Consider the following 20,275-nt stretch of genomic DNA (forward strand, 5'->3'; position numbering starts at 1 on the left):
GCAGGCTAATTTGTTTTGTTTGTTTGAACAATCGACGCGAATGAGAAAAGCGTCATTCCATGCTTTAGGGCCCTTTTCCGAGTTTTCGGGCTAAAACAGAACAGAACAGAGACAGACCGCCAGAGCAATCAGCCCCACGCTGAGGAGGCCCGGGTCAGAGAGCGCGGAGAGGAAGTGGTGTGACACTGCCGCCTGCGCAGACGGAGAGGGCGCCGGGAGGAGACAGGGCTCTTCACACTCTCCCCTTCAAGGAGCTCCTGCAGCACTGCCACACAAGGCCACATTCATAGAGCTTTCTCTGCTGCACTAGCACCAGTGGCACTTCATCAAACAAGGGAGAAACAAACCATTCCAAGCACCGCAAAATCCAAGAGGGAACATTTGCACTGCCTATGGGCATCCTTAAACTAGCACCCCAGTAAAGGTTTATGTAAAACATGACAGTGTCAATGCCCTTCCTAGCTATGAGGGAGAAAGTAGTTTTTACTCAGGCTGGTGGTAAATGTTTCATGAACATGGCCCAAAGCATCTGCTCTGGTATTCTGTGCCTGTCTGTCAGGACCAAAGCAGAGGGGGGTGTTCTTTTTTAACCCAGTTGCTGTCTGGATGGGGCCCCCCATGTCCATAGCATAGATACCTTACAATACCTTAATCAAGAATTTGCTGACACCCACCTACAATAAAGACAAAGCTACGGACTTTGACTGTTTTTGTGCCCTGTTGCACACTAATGAATACATTGTTCATAGTGATAGTCTAACAGAATCAAAAGTGTCTTGCACACCAGAATACAATGGATTGAAGAAATATGCACCAGTTGATCAAAAACCTGCATACAGCATGCTGCATTTATATCGCACACACATAATGGAGAAACCCCAATCTCATTTCCCTTTTAAAGCTTTCTTCTACCTTAAGATCTATTGATAGATTTCTGCAGTGATAGTGTAGAAACAGTTAAAAGAAGCTATTTGATCAACTGCCTGTACCAAGTTTATTCCATTTCTCTCCCTGACAGATCAGTAGATTGGTGAGTTATGATATGCGTGGAGGCTGACTATGAATCAGCAGTCAGATCAGGTCACTATTTCTCAATGTCTTATCCCTGCCTTTCAATGTTTAAAGACTTTTTTTGGCTGCATCTCACCAGGGTTGTGGTAAATTTCCTAAACTTGACAAGCAGTTAATTTAGATCACAGTTGCTACCACTGGGGATTGAGGTTGGCCATTTCTAGTGAAGTTAATTGTTTGTCAGGGTGAGTAATTGCTATAAGTGCTGATCAGCCCACTGAAATGCTCTCCCACTGCTCTTCTGGTTCGTGTGGTGAAACGGACTGTCATTGAATCTCGAGTGTGAGCTATCGTCCATGCATGCATCCACTCCATGTCACTGGAATCTGTGTTATGGAATAATTTTTAATAGGAAAAGGCACATGTAATATTCAGAACATAACCCAAGCAATCTCAAATTCACACTCAAATCCATGCGCTTTACAAAAACAGGAAACAAGGACTATAACAGTGCCTCACATTTTGTCAAGAAGGATTTAGCCTTTTCGGATAATAAAAGTGGTTCTGTAGGGGTTCATTTACTGTACTGTTCTACAGCACCTAATGTTAGTCTGTACTTACAATGTATAAAATTTACGAAAATGTGATGCCTCAAGGGGCAGAGCCGACAAGGAGCTTTACTTTGTCTCAGGCCTCTGCCCAAGATAGCTGACGAGACATGCAGCTCTCAAATGCTAGACACCTGCATTCACTATAGTAGGGATCACCTGTGCACCCTGCTCCAGCACACATAATTTGAGCACTGACCCAGAAAGAGACAGAGATGCATGGGAGAAGAAGCCAGGACAAGAGTAACACAGGGTCATCATAGCTGCCTCTGCTAAGGTGTAAGCTGATACAACACTAATCACACCATTTGGCTATATTACAATCCTTTGGTCTGAAAACTGGCTGCACTGCTACTGCACCATCTACCTGTACTTTATCACTGCATAAGCTGCTATCTTGCCATTACAGTTACAGTGCAGAAGACTTCAGCCACTTGGCTGCATTACAAGCTTTTGGACTGGACAAGGTGTAGCGCTGCCACACCGGCTACACTACCACAGCCCAAGCTGCTCACTTGACATTACAGCCTAAAGGCGCTTGAGGATTTCAGCCACTTGGCTGTCAAGCATGCCTTCCGGGCTAAAGGCAAGCATCTCCGCCTCAGACAAAATTTTACCTGCGTCTGTTGCAGTGACAGATATAAAACCAGTATTGTATATAGTTCCCTTTAAATAAACAACAGTATGACTTCAGACGTGTGTGTGTCTCTTTAATCGGGGCCCCACCTAAAATCAGTGCATCCTCTGTGAGCTTCCACACGCAGCATCTCAAATGGGAGAACAAGAACATAACCATGATGAAACAGTACACTCTCAGGAAATGAAAATTTAAAGCAGTTCATGGGAATGGTGCAATCGTCCGCAGAGATTAGGAGAGATTCCTAAGGGTTGAATGGCCCATCATGGCACTGAGCCGCGGGATCAGCACACGGGTTGGATAAATGCAGGTTGCATGTTCACCTGCAATTCTCACTCATTTAAGTGAGGGACCTGCGGACAGCTTCTCACCATGACACGTGTGACATTAGCGGAAAAGAGATCGTTTTTCTTCACACGGCCTTTCAGCCTTTTGAGGGACACCACCACCAAAAAACAAAAAACGAATCCTGGTTTTTGTGTAACTGTGCGATTTGATTTCGACAAAACAGAAGATGAGCTAATGGCCTCGCGTTTTCTAAAAACTTTCATTTCTGCCCAGTCACTGACACAAACTTCTTCCCGCTAATGAAGAACGAAAAAAATTCACCTTTCATTTCCTCCCCTGAACATGAGTGCTGACGTGCCGCCGTTACCATATTTGAGAAAGTCAGTGCACCTGAGGAAGCGGATATTGAGGTCATACAACATAATGCAAAGTGGCGATTTGATTATTCACACTGAGCTGTCTTCTAGGCGTTACAAAAATGCCGGGTGACTGAGCTGTCACTGCCATTCCAGAGGAACTGCGTGAATGAAAACAGGCTGGACCTGCAGGGTAAATTACATATTGTTCGATATTTGCAAAAGAAAGACGAGTCTTCGTTTCAGAAACTGGGCATTATAATTGGCTTAATCCTAGCTGCTCCAATGAAATTTCTTTCATGGTAGCATTGAAATAAAATGTTTTCCTCTGAATCATCCTTAAGTATCACATCTTGAATTTTAATAGTACATAGAAGATTAGTACAGGTTAAGACTGCAAACCTTTGGGTTTGGTTAATGAGCATGTTATCAGACAAAAAAAGAGTTTGAAATGTCTACCAATGAATGTTAACCACTCTATTTTAGGTATTAGCTAAAAACGACCAACTTGATCATCAACCTAGTTCCAAGCTATTTGATCAATCATTAGTCTATGGCTGTCTTTGTAACTAGAGGTGATACTCTAGAATTAAAATGGCTATAATACATGTTAGCCTAGTGGCCTACCATGCACAACGTGCTTGCAGTGTTAGAGATTTAGGAGGCTCTATCTGTCCTCCTTCTTTCGCTAATTTGGGTAGAAGTAGAAGCTTATGGTCTGAAAGACACTGATTCTGCAAGGTGAGCAAGCACCATTAAATCATTAAATTCCATAAACATCAACTTAGTTCTCAATAACATTTCCGTTCCTCTTCCCTTTCTCTACAGCTAAGCACCAGGGTTGAATCAGAGCCGGAAATTTGGACCAGGAGGGGTGGTGGTGGTAGGAGAGGCATGAAAAAAAAAATCACCACATCTGTGCACTCACTTGCACACCTGGTGACTGTTCCTTTGGCATAACCACTGGTGCTACTCACTGGCGCCACGCTTGAGTTCCCCATTTATAGTGAGCAGAGCCGGTGCCGTGTGATTCATTGTGGGCACAAACGCCCATGCAACTTATCACACCACAGGAGCAACTACCTAATTCTTCCCTCTCTCTCTCCAGCAGGCTCCCACTCCTGCCCCACCTCTCTCTCCCTCTATCTCTTGATCCCTCTCCCAGCCCTTCGAAATGACTCCGCTTCCTCTCTCACCCACACCTGTGCCTTCAGGCTACGGCTGCTAAAAATAAGCGCGGTCATGGAACTCGCAGCCAGCTGCAGCTTGTGTTTTCCTAATTAAAAAGCTGTGCAAAAGGTAGGGGAAAAAGAGAAAAAAAATTAACCCTTGCTGTTGCAACACAGTTTGTTCTCCTGCATTTGTGAACCTTGCAACACTAGGTATGGCCTCACTAGTAAAGGTAAAAATGACAATTGTATAAGAACAACAAAAATGTTTTATAGTTGTATTTTTCTTTCATGATACAATATATAAGAATCGCACTATGCTTTACTCTTTACATTTTACATATGTGATGAAGCTCGCCTACAGTATAAAATGGATTTTAAGAGGTTTCTCCTTGAAACATGAGGCTGCTAAGGTAATACATCCAGTGCGTGCTGAGTTCAAGACAGCAGAGGCTGGCCTTTTGATGTAGCAGAAATCATCATTCTTGGAGGGCAGGTGGGGAGAATAGTTCTGAAACGGTGGTCAAAAAGCCAGCATGAGGTTGCTATTGTCACGCCCTCTACTGCCAGAGGGCTTTCCTACCCTGTCCTGTCCCTAGTTTCCTGTGCTTTGCTGTCCTTCCGGTGTCTCTCTCTCTGGGGCTATATATTTCCGGGTCACTGATTCTCCTTCGCTCAGCATTGATCTTCGGATGTCCTGAGACCCGCCAAGCATCCAGGTCGCCCCACGTCCGCTGCCTGAGGGCATTGGGTGCTATACGACTCCTGAACTGCTGAGCCCGGGCTGACCCCCCGTTCCGCCGCTACGCATATGGGTCTTTTCCCGCTCTCCTGCCTCTCCACGGTTCGTCCCTCCCGACATCCGTGACAGCTATGGGCACACAGGATGCTTTCTGTGCACTAGGACTGAACGCACTCAACAGACAGATACTGGACAGAGTGGGCCAAAACAAAATGGCAAATCCTAGGCTCACTACACACACATGGGTGATTCCTGTCACTTCTTGGGCCTCAGCTGGACCAAGGGCTATGATCGGTGAGAGCTGTTTGCTTATTTCACATTTGCTGCCGAAGTCCTGCTGATTGGAATTCAGACAACACAGGTTTACTTCCAAGGTCCTGCCCTCACCAGATAGCTGTCAGACACGTTCTTTATTTGTTGTGTATCCTGTTGTCTGTCATGCTATTGGACTTCAGCACATTTTAGCACAAATAGCATCTGAAAAGACGTCTATACGTTTATACAATGGAAATATGCACTGATCATTATATGAAGCCTTTCTGCCAGAGATGTGAGCACTTAAAACCTTTGTCCTCCACTGTGACGCGGCACTGAAATACTTCCCCATTTATTCGTTTCCTCTGTTTCGATGATTCAGAAATATTTTTATTATTAGCCACTTGGCCAGAGACTTACAGCAGAGAGACTAAAATAAGTGATGCGCAGATGAGAAAACAACCTAAGCCAGGATCGAAGAGTGTGTACCACATGTGTCGGGCATACCAAGTTGTTTCAAAAATAGATTCTTCTTTCTTTCTTTCTTTAAACAGAGGCTAACTTCTATCTGAGCAATTAAATGAGTCAGAAGGCAGGCAGGTTTGTCTTAGCAATTATGAGCTGTATTGATTAAGCTCCACAGTCTGCGCCAGGCTGACTCAAGTAGGGGTCAGAGAGAAAGAAAGCTGGTTGTCTCAGCCCACCAGCCTAATGCGAGCCGGCCTGTCTGTCCCCACAGGGCCCAGGTGCAGCCTCCTTGCCCTCTCCCCTCAGGAAACCAGAGCTTTAACCTGTCTTTACCGCCCACTGACAGCTGGGGTCAGGTCGCCATGGCTGTAACTACCATGACATAATCCAGGTAACCACTTCTGTGCCCTGCAAGTTACAGCCTGTGCTCTTGTCAGCTCTGCAGCTGGTTAAGAGGAAGCACAACACGTGGCTGATGACTTACAGAATAACAAAGCAATGTACAAAAGAGCAGAAATTCATGGGAGGACTGAAAAAAGCCTCCGGAGGAGTAAATCAGGATACAGGTTATTTGAACAAATCCCAGTGAGGAGAAGAGGTTAGGGCTCTGGACTCTAGACTATTCAAGCCACAAGACTCTGCTGTTGCATCCTTGATTAAGTCAAACCGATCCAGTAAATGATGTGTGATATTATGTTGTGCTATACTGGGTGTCCAGTTTGTTACTGTAAATTCGTTTTCAGTTGACTTATGCAGTCCAATAAAGGCATGCATTCAGAAGTGCTGGCATTCCCAGAATCAAGGGTGGCGCCATCAGCTGGGCTGAGGGAGGAAGCTGCAGGTCTCTGGACGCATCTTGGCAAAGCCTGGCAAAGTCGGAGCCAATCAGAGGGCTGTAGGCTACTCAAGCACCTCGCGCTGCTTCTCAGCTTCTTTTGTCAGGTGATTTTCTTCATTAAAATCCCTGACCCGTTGTGTCGCATGTCAAACACCCATCATCCTCTCATCCAAGCCTCAGCAGGTTCTATCCCATAGCAGCATTATACTGTTCCCTCAAATTCTCCGGCTCCCCCTTGGGAAGACGAACTCCTGTATTTTCTGATAGGACCCATCTAACCCCTGGACATTGGGAACACTGACACTTCAGTCCTAAGGAGGGACAATTAAAATTTCTGTCGTCCTTAACATCTCAACCAAGTTGTTGCATACAGCTTTCAAATAGATTCACTGAAGCTAATGGCCCATTTAAAAAGTTGCTTTTCTATTTACAAACACCAACAAAACTCCGTCTTATAATTTTTGAAGATAGCTAGGTTACAAAAAACCAATACAATATGATCACTAGATTTTCCCCCGTGCATTTTAATTATTTTCAGGAAAAGCTTAGCACATTTCAGCCTGGGGCAACTTTGACAACAATAGGTCTATTTCAGCATAGTAATTGTAAGCTGGCGTAATGATTTACTGAAATACGTAGATATTTTCTGAGCTAATGATTATTATTTCTGTATGATGGAGGTTCTCAGGCCCCAACTTGGTTTAATAAAATAAAAACAATTCAAGAGTAATAAAACTCCAGTAATAAACTCTAATACAGAGACATTTAAGTATGAAGCATGGAAAGAATTTTCGAGAAATCAGCAGTCCCTTCTCATATTCTGAATGTAAGCATAATCTTTTCACACTAAAAACAGCACAAGTAGCAAGTAAAAAGAAAAATGTGGTTCATGTTTTTAGATAATGAAATGGAAAGTTGTGTTACACCAGGGGGTATTTATTTAATGAGACAGGAATCTTCACTAGAAAATTAAAACAAAAAATTAATGTATTTGTCTTTACACTAATGTTATTAGGGGTGACTGTTCTCCTTTATAAATCTGTAGATAAACTTTGATTAATTACACCGCTACAAGTTGATCGTTCTTAGGAAAGATAGTATGACAACAGTGACTTCCAGAGAAAACCACACATATTTTCCAAAGAAGGAAATCAGCATATGCCTTCCGCAACAAACATGGACCAAGGTGGGCAGCTTGATATTTTTATAAAAAAATGAATAATGAACTAAACTCTCTTCAAGCTAAAAACCTCTGTCTTCAACTGCAGCAGCTAGAGGGAGTCTCTCATGCCTGCAGGAGAACAGCATGTTCCAATAGCAAATAAGGTTGTAATTAGGTGCTGAGACTGACGCATTCCCAGCATCACTAAAACCTCAGCATTTGAGAATGGAGACGCCTGACAGCTCTGCACAGAACAGGACACATTTATTGTTAACTGCTTAGTATAGTTTTCATCATTTAAATTACATGAAGGAAACCAGGTATGAAGGAAGTATGTATCTATATTCTCCCAGTCACTGTTACTATTGCATGACACATCATAAGACCATATCATCAGCCGTTCTGAGCCACAGGTCAACAGAAGATTTGTTTCACATGTACAGTACAGCATGTAATAGGGGAGCTGAGGTGAATGCTTCACATTTGTTTCTCCATTTGGGAGCCAGTGAGAAAAACAAAGGCTTGCACAATGCAGAGTTCAAGAACAGGGGGGACAGTTCGGCAGAACAGCACTTCCCAGGATTGCTGTTTGCACAACAGTGATAACCTGCACACTCCCACACACTGTGGACACAGCAAACAGAGCAGGAGGATAGTGCCGGGAACAGAAGCTCCTGTTCTCTTCCCGTGAGTATGCGCTCATGGTCACGAACCCCAAGGGTAAAGGCACCCCCCGTGATCATCTTCACCTCATCTCATTTTTGGATTTAAAAGAGAGCATAGGCTTGCCTTCTGCACCCTGGCTCATTGCACAATGCCTTGATTGGAATTTAGACATGAGCTTTTTCCACTACTCTCCATTATGGCCACCCACACAACATGAAGACCTGGAAAACAATGAGTGTCCTATTCTCTAATGCTGTTTTAGCATCCTGCGCCAGGTTACTGAGCTGAGCAAGGAAGTGCATGATCCCATTGCACATCAGTATGAAGGGGTCACCTTCAGGAAGTGACCTCCAGATATCATTACTCCTCAAAATCATGGGGCCAATTTTTGCACTCTGTTAGTCCACCCTCAGTTAAAAACACCAACGGGGCATGCATTCAAATCATAACGAGGTCCCACTCACCACTGACCTGTGTCTAGGTTAATTGTGAACAATAAACAAAAAGGCATAACCTTATTTTGACCTCACAGGTTAATCAGTGTGCAATGCAAAATAATTAGTTCTGGGATATTAACTTGTTATTATTCCTACATAATGTTGAGCTTCTAAGAAAGTGGTTAATTTTTATTTATTTGTTGTTTTATTTTATACCACTTATGATGTATTGATAACTGAGGGATTGCAGGTTCAGGTCCCTGCTGCAGACAGTGCTGTACTACCACGAGTGATGTACTTAACTCCTGCTCCTCCAGGCCACCCGGCTGTGAGTGGGGACCAGCATCCCATCTAGGGAGGGTGAGTCAGATGCTCTCTCATCAACTTAACGCCATAGAAAGCAATGAGGAGCTGTGTGTGGCTCTGATATGGAAATTGCCTGCCTACCTGTAACGTATTGAACAACTAAGAGGAGCACGTTCCTACTTTTTAAACCATTGCTTCAAAGTTTACTTCTGAGCTGCATGTCCAACGTGTTTTATATCAATCACTCAGAAGACAATAACTTGGAACAGACTAAGAAAGTTTGCAAGCTGCATTTCATTGTCGTATCATGTAACTGAGGCTTGAATCTATTTCTATTTTAAACTGGGTCTTACTTTGCTCAGCCTTAGGTCAACACATGCTGGCAAAATCACGACATCCAAGACAGAGGCTGGCAAAGAAAGTCTCTACATTTCACATCCTAATTCACACAAAAGGTAGCCCGAGTCTGGCTTGCATTTCTTGAGGGATACTCAGCCAAGATGTGCAGAATGACACAGCCTGAATTCAATCCCGTTCCAGGCCAGACACATGGCAAATGGCACACTTGACAAAGAGAGCCAGGTCAGCCAAGAGAGTCATGGATTCATGTTGCACTATCTTATGTCTTTATTGTCACAGAAATAACTCTCTTTTTCTTGGGATACAGCATATGCCTGGGTCTTGCCTCTGTGTTATCAAACAATGAGCCTGTGCAGATGAGTACACTCTGACACACACTGAACCAGAAGAACAGGTTGGTCTGCAGAAGGCCAAAGTGAATCTGGAAGGGAGAAGTGAGTGTTAACACTTTTGGAAGGGTCGTAGTGTGCAAACTGGAGATAAGGGTACAGTGAGGCACTGGGCTGCCACTTCACTCTGCTGGTGCAGATCATGCATGCTGATTGGACAAAGAAGACCAGAGTTCAAGTGTTGGTTTCTACTGATGCAATGAGTAAAAGTCTGCATTCAGGAGTTGAACCATTTGATCTGCAAGGGACAAAATGCAAGCAGCCCTATAATTCCCTGAAAATGAGTGCTTTCAGAATAGGTCTAAAGTATTATTTTTGGGGTTGTAGCAAGTGGATTGTGAGTGGACTGGCTTTGACGTGGGAGGTTCAGAGTGCTGTACTGTTCTGTCTGTATTTCACTTCTGTTCTGATCTATCTGCACCTTTTAGAGATGGGGAGGGGGTGAAGAAGACAGATCGCAAAACGTCTGCAGCCAGATGGGGACTCTCTTAGTATTCCACAGAGGTCTGCCTTTCCCCCTTCTCAAGAGGCAAGTTAATAATTTGTTAGCGGCTGCAGGCTTATCTGGCCAGCGTGTTGACAATGGGCTCAGTGTTCCTCTGGTCAATGATGAAGATTAGTGTGGGGCTGATGGGGAGCCAGACCTGCTCGAGAAACTCTCAGGCAAAAAGGAGAAAAAAAAAACTAATTGTATTTCCCTAAAAAAAGGGCCTTGAAATAATGAAAGTACTTAGTCCCACAGTCCTGGGATAAAGAAAGAATGGAGTATCACATGATATCAAGCCTCTGCATTCAAAACAAACACTCACAAAGTCAGGTCTGGAAATAGGAAAGAGCAGGAAGTTAAGGCTTTTCAATTTCTTAAACTATGATAACTACAGAAAAGACATTTCAAAAGCACACTGAAAAGGGGGAGATCTTGTTTATTGTCAAGAAAAGCTTCTTTGAGCCCACTGCAGGATTTCTGGGTAACTTTATGAAGACGGGGATGAAGGCTTTATTAAGAAAAGACACACAAGAAAGACATTGGAATGGCCAATTTCTTCACTAGAACGGTTAAGAAAAGGAGAATGAGGAGCTTATATTTCAATCTTTTAGTCAGGGGAAATATGGAGATATTTCACTTTAAGGACTCAGGACTTTATTTTTACACAGTTTATCCATCCATCTTATCCCGGTTGGAACTCCTGTAATCCAGACCCTATCCCACAGCTGTGCTCCACTTGGAGAGGATACCACTCTAGTCCATGGCTGCAAACAGGAGGACATTCAAGAGCCAAATCAGATCTAGTCAACATGTCTCTGGAAGGTGGGTGCACCAGACAAAACATATGCCAGCCGAGGGAGAGCATGCAAACTCCACACGGACAGACGAACAACTGAAGCTGGAATCACACCCAAGACGTTGCACCTGTGAGACAGCAGTTTTGCTTCTGTTATGTCACTGTGCCATTTTTTCAGATATCTTTATAGTGAAATTATAAAAGCCATGGCACTGTGGTTTATTTAAAGAACCAGAGCAAAACAAAAAAGCCTGATCAATTTTTGCTGGGTTTCCCTGTGTTACTTATTGGAGTAGCCAGGATCAATCATATTTTTAATAGTAATTTAATAGTCTTCATTTTATAAATTGCACAAAGGCAGCAGGAAACATTTGTGTTCATAAATTTATTATTAAAGTATATAGTAGAATAGAATATCATAACAGACCGCAGACCACTGTTCTAAAAAACTGCAGAGGTTTTTTTTGACAATATAATAAACATACAGTACCTTGTACCATTCTGGCAGTGTTTCTAGAAGTTAAAAACTACAACAGCGAGGAATATTTCAATTAACTCTTCCAAGCCTTTTTTTCTGGAAACAGGTACACTCTGTTGTCCATAGAAGTTCTGCATTTAGATTCGACCCCACTGATTACAAAGTCCCGGCTACAGTACACTGTATTAATTTTAATGAATTTAGAAGCTTATGTATTAAGATGCTTCTTCTCTAATTCACAATTGTGGACTATCTTCTTCACCTTTATCTATAGTGGCCAGCAGCCATATCAGTCTGCAACTCACAGCTGGCAACTCACTGAAGCTCAGCAGGTGTGAGCCTGGTCAGTACCTGGATGGAGACCTCCTGGGAAAAACTAAGGTTGCTGCTGGAAGAGGTGTTAGTGGGGCCAGCAGGGGGCGCTCACCCTGCAGTCTATGTGGATCTTAATGCCCCAGTATAGTGACGGGGACACTATACTGTAAAACAGGCGCTGTCCTTCGGATGAGATGTAAAACCGAGGTCCTAACTCTTTGTGGTCATTAAAAATCCCAGGGCATTTCTCGAAAAGAGTAGGGGTGTAACCCCAACGTCCTGGCCAAACTTCCCATTGGCCTTTACCATTCATGGCCTCCTAATAATCCCTGTCTATGAATTGGCTTCATTACTCTGTTCTCCTCCCAACTAATAGGTGATGTGTGTTGAATGTTCTGGCACACTCTGGCTGCCTTCTCATCATCCAGGTGGGGCTGCACACTGGTGGTGGTGGAGGGGAGTCCCCATTACCTGTAAAGCGCTTTGAGTGGAGTGTCCAGAAAAACGCTATATAAGTGTAAGCTATTATTATTATTATAGTGGACAGCTAATTTGACAAACCCAGAAATACCCATTCTGTTCTTGAAGAAAATGTTTGGAATGGTCACCACTGCCACCTAGTGCTTGAACTCAGATGTTGTGGAGACTAAGTACCTCTAATTGTTCTCCACCATGAAAGGTTTGAAAATGGCTTGTGTTACAAGAGACATGAAAATGGGATGTGTACAAGGTGCATCAGCAATCACAGGATGATAAAAGGGAGTGATTAACATTTAGTCTAGAAGATACAAATGAGTCCTAAATTGTAATGAATAATCACTTCTTGTGACAGTGTCCTGATTTAATAATAATTCCTTACACTTATATAGCGGTTTTCTGGACACTCAGCTCAAAGCGCTTGCAGGTAATGGGGTCTCCCCTCCACCACCGCCAATGTGCCACATCCACCTGGATGATGCGCCAGTACGCTCACCACACATCAGCTATCAGTGGGGAGGAGAACAGAGTAATGAAGCAACTTCTAGATTAATAAGGATGCCATGATTGGTAAAAGCCTGGGAGATATTCGGCCAGGCTGCCGGTAACCTACACCCCTACACTTTTCAAGAAACACCCTGGGATTATTGATGACTACAGAAAGTCGGGACCTTAGTTTTATGTTTTATCCAAAGGTCTGGACAATTGTACAGTATAGCACCCCCTGCTGGCCCCACTAACACCACTTCCCTAGCAACCTTAGTTGTTCCCAGGAGGTCTGGGCAGGCTCACACCTGCTGAGCTTCAGTGGGTTGTCACTTGTGAGATACAGGGTGATATGGCTGCTGGCGGTTTTGCCTTAATGCAGTTCTGGCATTTTCTGATGGAGTTATGACCCACCACCAAACATTGTTGAAAACTAATGAAGGGTTAAGAAATGGCTAGGTCAGCACCATCCTTTGCAAGCATTCTGTAGCAAATCTGTTTGTGCATGGGTTTACCTGCAGGTAAGCGATAAAGAAACATTTTGGATGGGAGATTCCTATCTCAGCTGAAGACTGATACGTTGTATTGATGTGTTCCTTAAAGGGAGTAAATCAGGTAAGAGAAGCAGGAAGAAATAATTTTCTTCCTGCTGGAAGAAAGAAAACTGGAAGAAGGAATTTGACATTAAAAAAAAGATTCCAGCTAGAGGCAAGATGTTAATCAGAGGTCTAGTGCACACTATATCCTGGCCCAATCCAGAAAGAAATCAGCCTAAACTAACTTTCTGAAAAATAACCATGGTCAGCTGTGCACTGGGCTTGTCCAAGATTTCCCTTGGAACAACACATTGGAAGCCTTAAAATAGCTTTAGCATTACAATACTTCTGAGCCCAGTCCATTCTCAGATTAATGCTGCACCTATCTCATGAGTGCCAAAAAAGTCAAGTCATTGTTTTACCACAAACCCAGCAAAATCCCTTCTCAATACACTCATCTATCTTTTTCTGAGTTGCATTATGATTTCAGTTTGGTTTAATTGTCCATGAGATCTAGTGCTAATGTCCACACTGACAACACTTGCAGACAAAATCTTGACAACACTTGCTAACTGTGCTGTGCCAACACTTTCATATGTGCCAATAATGATGATGTTTTACAGTAAACAACCTATATAAATAAGGAAGCTGTTTTTAAGTTGCAACACAGAGTTCCAGAAGATTGCTGTGACACTAATCATCTAAGTACATAAAGACAAACTGATAAGAGTCACCCATTAGCAAGAGTCTTATCGTGTTTTTATGGGAATCATTAGCAAACACCAGAGATCAGGCTGATTAGAACCATACTTCAGGGCACTGATGTCCGGTTAGTACTGCCAAAAAGACTTCAGGACACATGATAACACAGCACTGACTTTCAACACACCATTAAGTGTCATTTAAGGTGAATATATCCAATTATTTCAGTCTTCTGGGATAATCCATCTTTCGTTGAATTAAAAATGTTTTAACATACGCATAAATAATTCATATTTACAAGGGCTGGCTGTATGCCGTGTATTTGTTAACTACCACACATATATTTCCAATGCATGCATACAGTCATTCTGTTAAGCAGTCAAAAACAGGTTTAATACAAAGATGTAAAAAAAAGCCATCATGATACAAAAGCATTTCTCATCCAATTTTACATCACAACGTTTCACCTTCTGCTCATCCTGGAAACAACAAATTAGTCATAGTTTTGCATTCGTAACAGCATACAAACAGGTATGGCATTACATACTGTGCCTGATGTGTTCCACCATCCGAGGCAATGAGACATTTCTGACAGTAACCACCTTGGTCCAATTTGTTCCAGACTGGGCTGGAGCTCATTTTTTATTATGTGCAATTCAATTCTGACCAAATCCAGAATACCATCCGTTTTCTAATTGCTTCCTCCAATTCAGGGTCGTGGAGAAGCTGGAGCTTATCCCAGCAAGCAATGGGCACAAGGGAAGGTACAATCTCTATGGGACACTAGTTGATCCTAGGGCACACATAGACACAGATTCACACACTGACCCCTAGGACATATTATTCCAGAAGCTAATTAAGCTGCACATATGTTTTTGGACTGTGTGTTTCTCTCTATGTGAGCATACAAACTCCATGCAGGTCCAGCACTGAACCCAGGGCCACAGCATCGTGAAGCAGTAACGCTAACATCTCTGGACATCATGGAAAATCGAATTCCTCCTCACTGGAGAACGAAACCAACTGGAAACACACAGGACTTCTTCAGTACTAAACACTCCACAGACGCAAGCATTCGTTTCCAAGCAAGGAGCAAGAGCCCTTTCAATACTGTCCCTGGAGGAAATGCATTCTTATTGAAGGGTTAAGAGGCGTTTTAAAAAAAGGATACTTTTGGTTCATTTTACCCTAGGCAAACATTTTTGTTGCCTTAAGACAGGAATAACCAATGGTAACATTTTTAAATTTTAGGTGCTCTAGGGCAAAATGTCCTACCTATTTGTACATAATGTGGTTTTGTTTAAAGATCCAAATCTAACCAGAGCTATTATTGACCTGAGAAAGAATAAGGAGTTTCTGTTCTGCTGCAGTACAGTTTTGAAAATGTCCTCAGTCAAGTCATGCGAGAGCAATTTCTCACAAGATTTGCATATGTCAAGAGTGTGAAGTGTATGAAGCCATTGATTGTCAACAACAGCAGCCTGTGTCAAGATGTTACTGTTGATAAGTGAAGAATACCTGTTTTACCACTCTCTGCATCACTGCTCTGTCAGCGCTGCCAGCTGCTAGCCTGTCCCACACTGCAGGACTCACCCAAACACCAATCCACAGCCTCACTGGAATATCAGGTCCAGTGACAGCTCAGACTGGGAAACTGGCATAGACTGGCCCGCTGCCATGAGCTTTCTCTTTTCCTGTGTCTATTAACACTCATGTGGTCTCTGTACAGATTCATTTTGTTAGCTTGTCGTAAGTACATGTTTTTTACTATTAATTTCAAATGTATATTTTAAAACAACAAGCAGATGTCCCCTTATTAAACTAACAGCACCACCATCCTCCTGGTGGCATCATAAAAAATGATACATCCATAAACTAAAATCTTAGCTAGTGGATGCTGCCCAAGACGTAAAATAACCAAGAGATTACCACACATTGTCCTGTCCTGACAAAACCATTGTCAATTTCCTAATTTCCTAAATTATAGATGTTTTGCAAACAGAAACACGCAGATTTGATGTTTCTGCTAATATATCAAAAGGGTACAGTGTGGGCCTCCCATGTTCAGCTACTAAACACATTGCAGCCATTAACAGGTTACATGAACAAAAGAGTTGTTGCAGTTTTCATGTTACTTATGAATATTTATAAACAGATTTGACATCGGCTCCAGAACTGAAAACTGGCCTAATTAATAGATGATGAGAAGTCATTTAAATAAATAATCAAGATTTATGTTGGAACAAATACCAGCAGACACCAGGGTCACAAGAGCCCAGTGCATGAAACACCTCAGCAAGAGAACATTTAGGTTATTCTGTGCTGTATGAACTGAATCAAGAAAAAAGTATTCACCTTTTAAAAACAATTTGGCTCTCTCAATCCCTTCATCTTGGGAATGATAGGAAACTGGTCATCTTTGTACTAGATGTTTGGCAAGTGAATACCATGCTTCCACTTTCTTGATCCTCAGGATTAGGGGGCTGGGAATCCATTCATCAGTATAATCCTTACCTGCTGATAATGGGGCTATAGAGTCCTACACCAGCTTGCACTAATCAGAATAAGACAGTCCAGGATTAGCGCTAATCAGGCAATGTAGAAACCAGTAATTAAGCAAGAATGGGCAATGCTGGTCCTGGAGGGCCAGTGAGTCTGCAGGTTTTATTCCAGTTCAGCTCTTAACAACCTCAATCAGCTCATTATTGGCAATTCAACATCTTCTCCTAACTCTTTAGGTGATGCTGCTGGGAGGAGTTGAAGAACACCTGCAGACACACCAGCCCAAGACCAGAACCAGGATTGTCTGCTGGTATTCAGGCAAGAAATCTTGTTGAGATGAATTGCTTTTTAGCCCAGGAAATTATTATATTTATTACAGAGACTTAATGAAACAGACCCAGTAGTGATGTCCTCTAAAACAGACAGCAACTATTTACACAGGCCTCCAATATCGAAATAATAGCATTGCACAGAGCAAAGACATGTTAAAAACAATAAATTGTATTATAGAAAACACTTTCAAAGACACCTACGTATTGACTAAAATTCATCACAAACACATTCACCAGGTCAAAAAATGAATAAAAGCACACAATATACATAAACCGAGCTTCAACTTAAATGTATCCCTCTACACATACATGATAAATAGAACGATAGCATCTACTGTGCATGTTTTTGATATTGATCAAATTTATTTTGTGTTATCATCATATCATGACTTATCTTCTGGGATATTGATACCCAGTAATATCTAGCCTGGCAAGACATAATACCCAAACACAGTCCACCAATGATAGACTATGACCTTGGAAATCACAAGTCATGACACCTTGCCAAGATCAACACATTACCCTTCATGTATAATATTCCTGGTTAGAACCCGGAATGTAGTAATTGCAGTAATTGATGACCGTCTGACTACACAGAGGTACTTGGATTAAGAACTGGGACCTCACTTACTGCCCTTCCTGTGATCTCATCCTGACACAACAATATTCAAGACACCGCAAATTCTCAGTTAAAGCATGGATGCCCCACTCATCAGACCTGAGCTCCACAGAACATCTGTGGGATGAGCCTGAATGACATGTGGCATCTTGAGCTCAGAGACCAGTGAACAGAGATGTGATCATCCAGGCTCATCAAAACGAATTCCACAAAACAGTATCTGCACCCTGGTGTTAGGCTTGTATGGCAGATGCTCAGCTTGTATTGATTGATTGACCTTGTTGATGACATATTATAACCAATATAATAAATGTATTATTGGTTCAATGAAAATCTATACACCTGCTGCAATCATCGTTATAATAACCTCGTGAAATCTGTGCTATAAAGCGATACATGGTACATTTATACTGGTAGTTTCTTTCAGTATAGTGTAGCTCAACTTAGTACAGGCAACACTGAAATAACTGAAGAAACTGAAGAAAAGGTGAGGCTTCTAACAAGTGTTATGTTTGCCCTGCAATCAGTGCTGTGTCTGTAGAGCCATGAAAATTGCACAGGGTCTTTTTTAATATAAGCAGGGGTGGAGTGTCCTGCCTTGGAGTTCATTTCAATATATTTCCCTGAGGTCCTGGGATCGTGCTGAGCAGTGACTGTGGCTGTTGCAGGGAAATGCAATGAAAATTAAAAGAGGGAGAGAGACACAACCTGCAGCTGAAGCGAGGATGATATTTGAATACAGCAATGGTATGGAAGTGAGCGTCACCTGGTTAAACCAGTCTTTGATAGTTCCTCGCCCCTGATAAACTACTAAAGAATAAATCTCCCCCCTGCCATTGTATACCTGCCCTGCTTGGCTTACCCCTGACACACCACTCTGCCCAATCCTTCACATTTTTTACAGATCATAGCAATGTGCACTGAAACACAACTGGTTCATCCTTAAGAGAGCTGTAAGCCCAGCAGATACAGGGTGCCAGATGGGACTACCAGAACAAGATGCCAGTCCATTGCAGGTCACACAGATCCACACATACAGGGACAATTTAGAAAAACCAATCAATCTACGTCTTTGGAAGCTAAGGAGAAACTACAGCACCTGCATCAAACCTAGAATAGAACCCAGAACCCAGAGAGTAATGAGGCAGCCTTGCTAATCACCACCCCACCATGCTGACCACAAATCCTTGATGTGTGTTAGGAATCAAACTTTATCAGACTTTTTCATCTTCTTATCGGCTCTGTTGTTTTACAGCCCTTGCCCTGGTCTAGTTTTGAGTGTTGGTGTGTCCCACTTCAGGGAAGGGGTGGATTTTCTACGGGAAGTAATATCTACAGTATCTATTCTAGTTCTCAGGGAGTCACCCGATGCAGTTAACGTGGAGATAGATGTGCCAATGAGAAAACCAACATCTTGACACATTTTTGCTTTCCCCCAACATGCAAGCCTGATTGCCAGTCAACAGAATCTGGGAATCTATTATTTTCCGAAGCTGTTGCATCAGTAAAAACATTCATGCTTTGCATTTTCTTTTCAGATCTGTCTGGTCTGGGCTCAACAAGCTTCAGTTGAGGTCTCAGTGCTGGGAGGAGTCAAAAGGCTATACATGGCTCAGGAGAGAATATATTATTGGTCATGTCTTTTAGTAAATACAGGTCCGTCTGTTTTTTAAAAGCAAGATTACTTTGGTGAAGGATTCTTTATGGAAACACTTGGGATGCAGAAAACCCCAGGGGGTGAATGAAAAGGTTGGAGTCATATAGCATTTAAGTGCTCTGCATGGACCTGAATCCTTTGTCCAGATCTCTTCCCCGTTTGCTGCGAATCACTCACAATCATACTCAGTTAATAGATGACATCTGCTTTTCATTTTTCAAGCCTCAAACTGACAGTGTCAGGCATTTCAGCATTTGTTCACATCTAATAATGGTGTTCACCGTGCCTAAGTTTTTTTTTCCCTCTATCTTCAGGGGTAATTTGTTTTTGTGGGAGAGAATAAAGATGGAAGTGGAAAGATCTGCTCCTAACAATAAACATGTTACAACCCCTGAAGACAGGTCATTCACTGCACTTGGCCCTCAGGAAAAGTCAATCATTTGTTGTTCCTTCCACACGGCAGACACATCTATTGGTTCTGACTCAAAATGAACAATGCAGTTTGGCCGGGGGTATTGATTAAGGTAGAGAGAGACAGTGGCGTGAGGTATTGTTTAAGGTTCAGTCTTGTAACTGGATGCTCATGAGGTTCAATCCTGATTCAAGGGGGGACCCATGTACTTGTAAAGTGTTCAGTTTGAGTAGAGTGTCCAGAAAAGTGCTATATAAGTGTAATGCATTATTATAATTATTAATACTATTGCCTAGAGCAAAATACTTCATACAAATGTTGGTGAAACACCCAGGTATTTAACTGCTCAAGAACAGACACGAGTGTGAGCTAAATGCAGTACACTAAATATGAGGGTAATATCTGATTAAAAGAAACATTAACTGCCTACCCTAATTGCAATTTATTTTCTGAGCATATTCAAACTATTGGATGTGTCATACCCTCAATCTCCATTAATATATAACATAAACATACACTAAACTCTCTAACAACCAGAACTGTCGATCAACTGATGCATATGCAAAAATACCAGTATGAAACATTTATGCATACTGAGAGACACTAAAGGTGCAACCAGCACTGGAGCAGTGCTATCAGTTTCTTGTGCGTTTAATGCCTCTTACTATAGTTCAGAATGTCAGGAACACAACTGTGACACCTGTAGAGAGAAAATACAAGAGCCCAGGCTGCAGCATCATTAAAGGTTCTGTCACAGGCAATTTCTCATGAGGATGTAGACCTA

General features: G+C 42.4%; 1 protein-coding gene and 1 long non-coding RNA gene across 2 annotated transcripts in view; one reads left to right on the forward strand and one right to left on the reverse strand.

The window, feature by feature from the left end:
- The window catches only part of LOC148642042 (uncharacterized), an 86,480-nt gene that overhangs the window by 20,738 nt on the left and 45,467 nt on the right, over positions 1-20,275 (reverse strand). The gene's annotated exons all lie outside the window — the stretch shown is intronic.
- Positions 8,289-18,741, forward strand: LOC148642044 (uncharacterized). Its single transcript, XR_015929635.1, has 3 exons — positions 8,289-8,997; positions 9,611-11,001; positions 16,708-18,741. It is a non-coding gene; the product is annotated as an uncharacterized LOC148642044 (long non-coding RNA).

The sequence above is a fragment of the Lepisosteus platostomus genome, chromosome 23, assembly GCF_059453375.1.
Source record: "Lepisosteus platostomus isolate fLepPlt1 chromosome 23, fLepPlt1.hap1, whole genome shotgun sequence".
In the NCBI taxonomy this organism is placed as follows: Eukaryota; Metazoa; Chordata; class Actinopteri; order Semionotiformes; family Lepisosteidae; genus Lepisosteus; species Lepisosteus platostomus.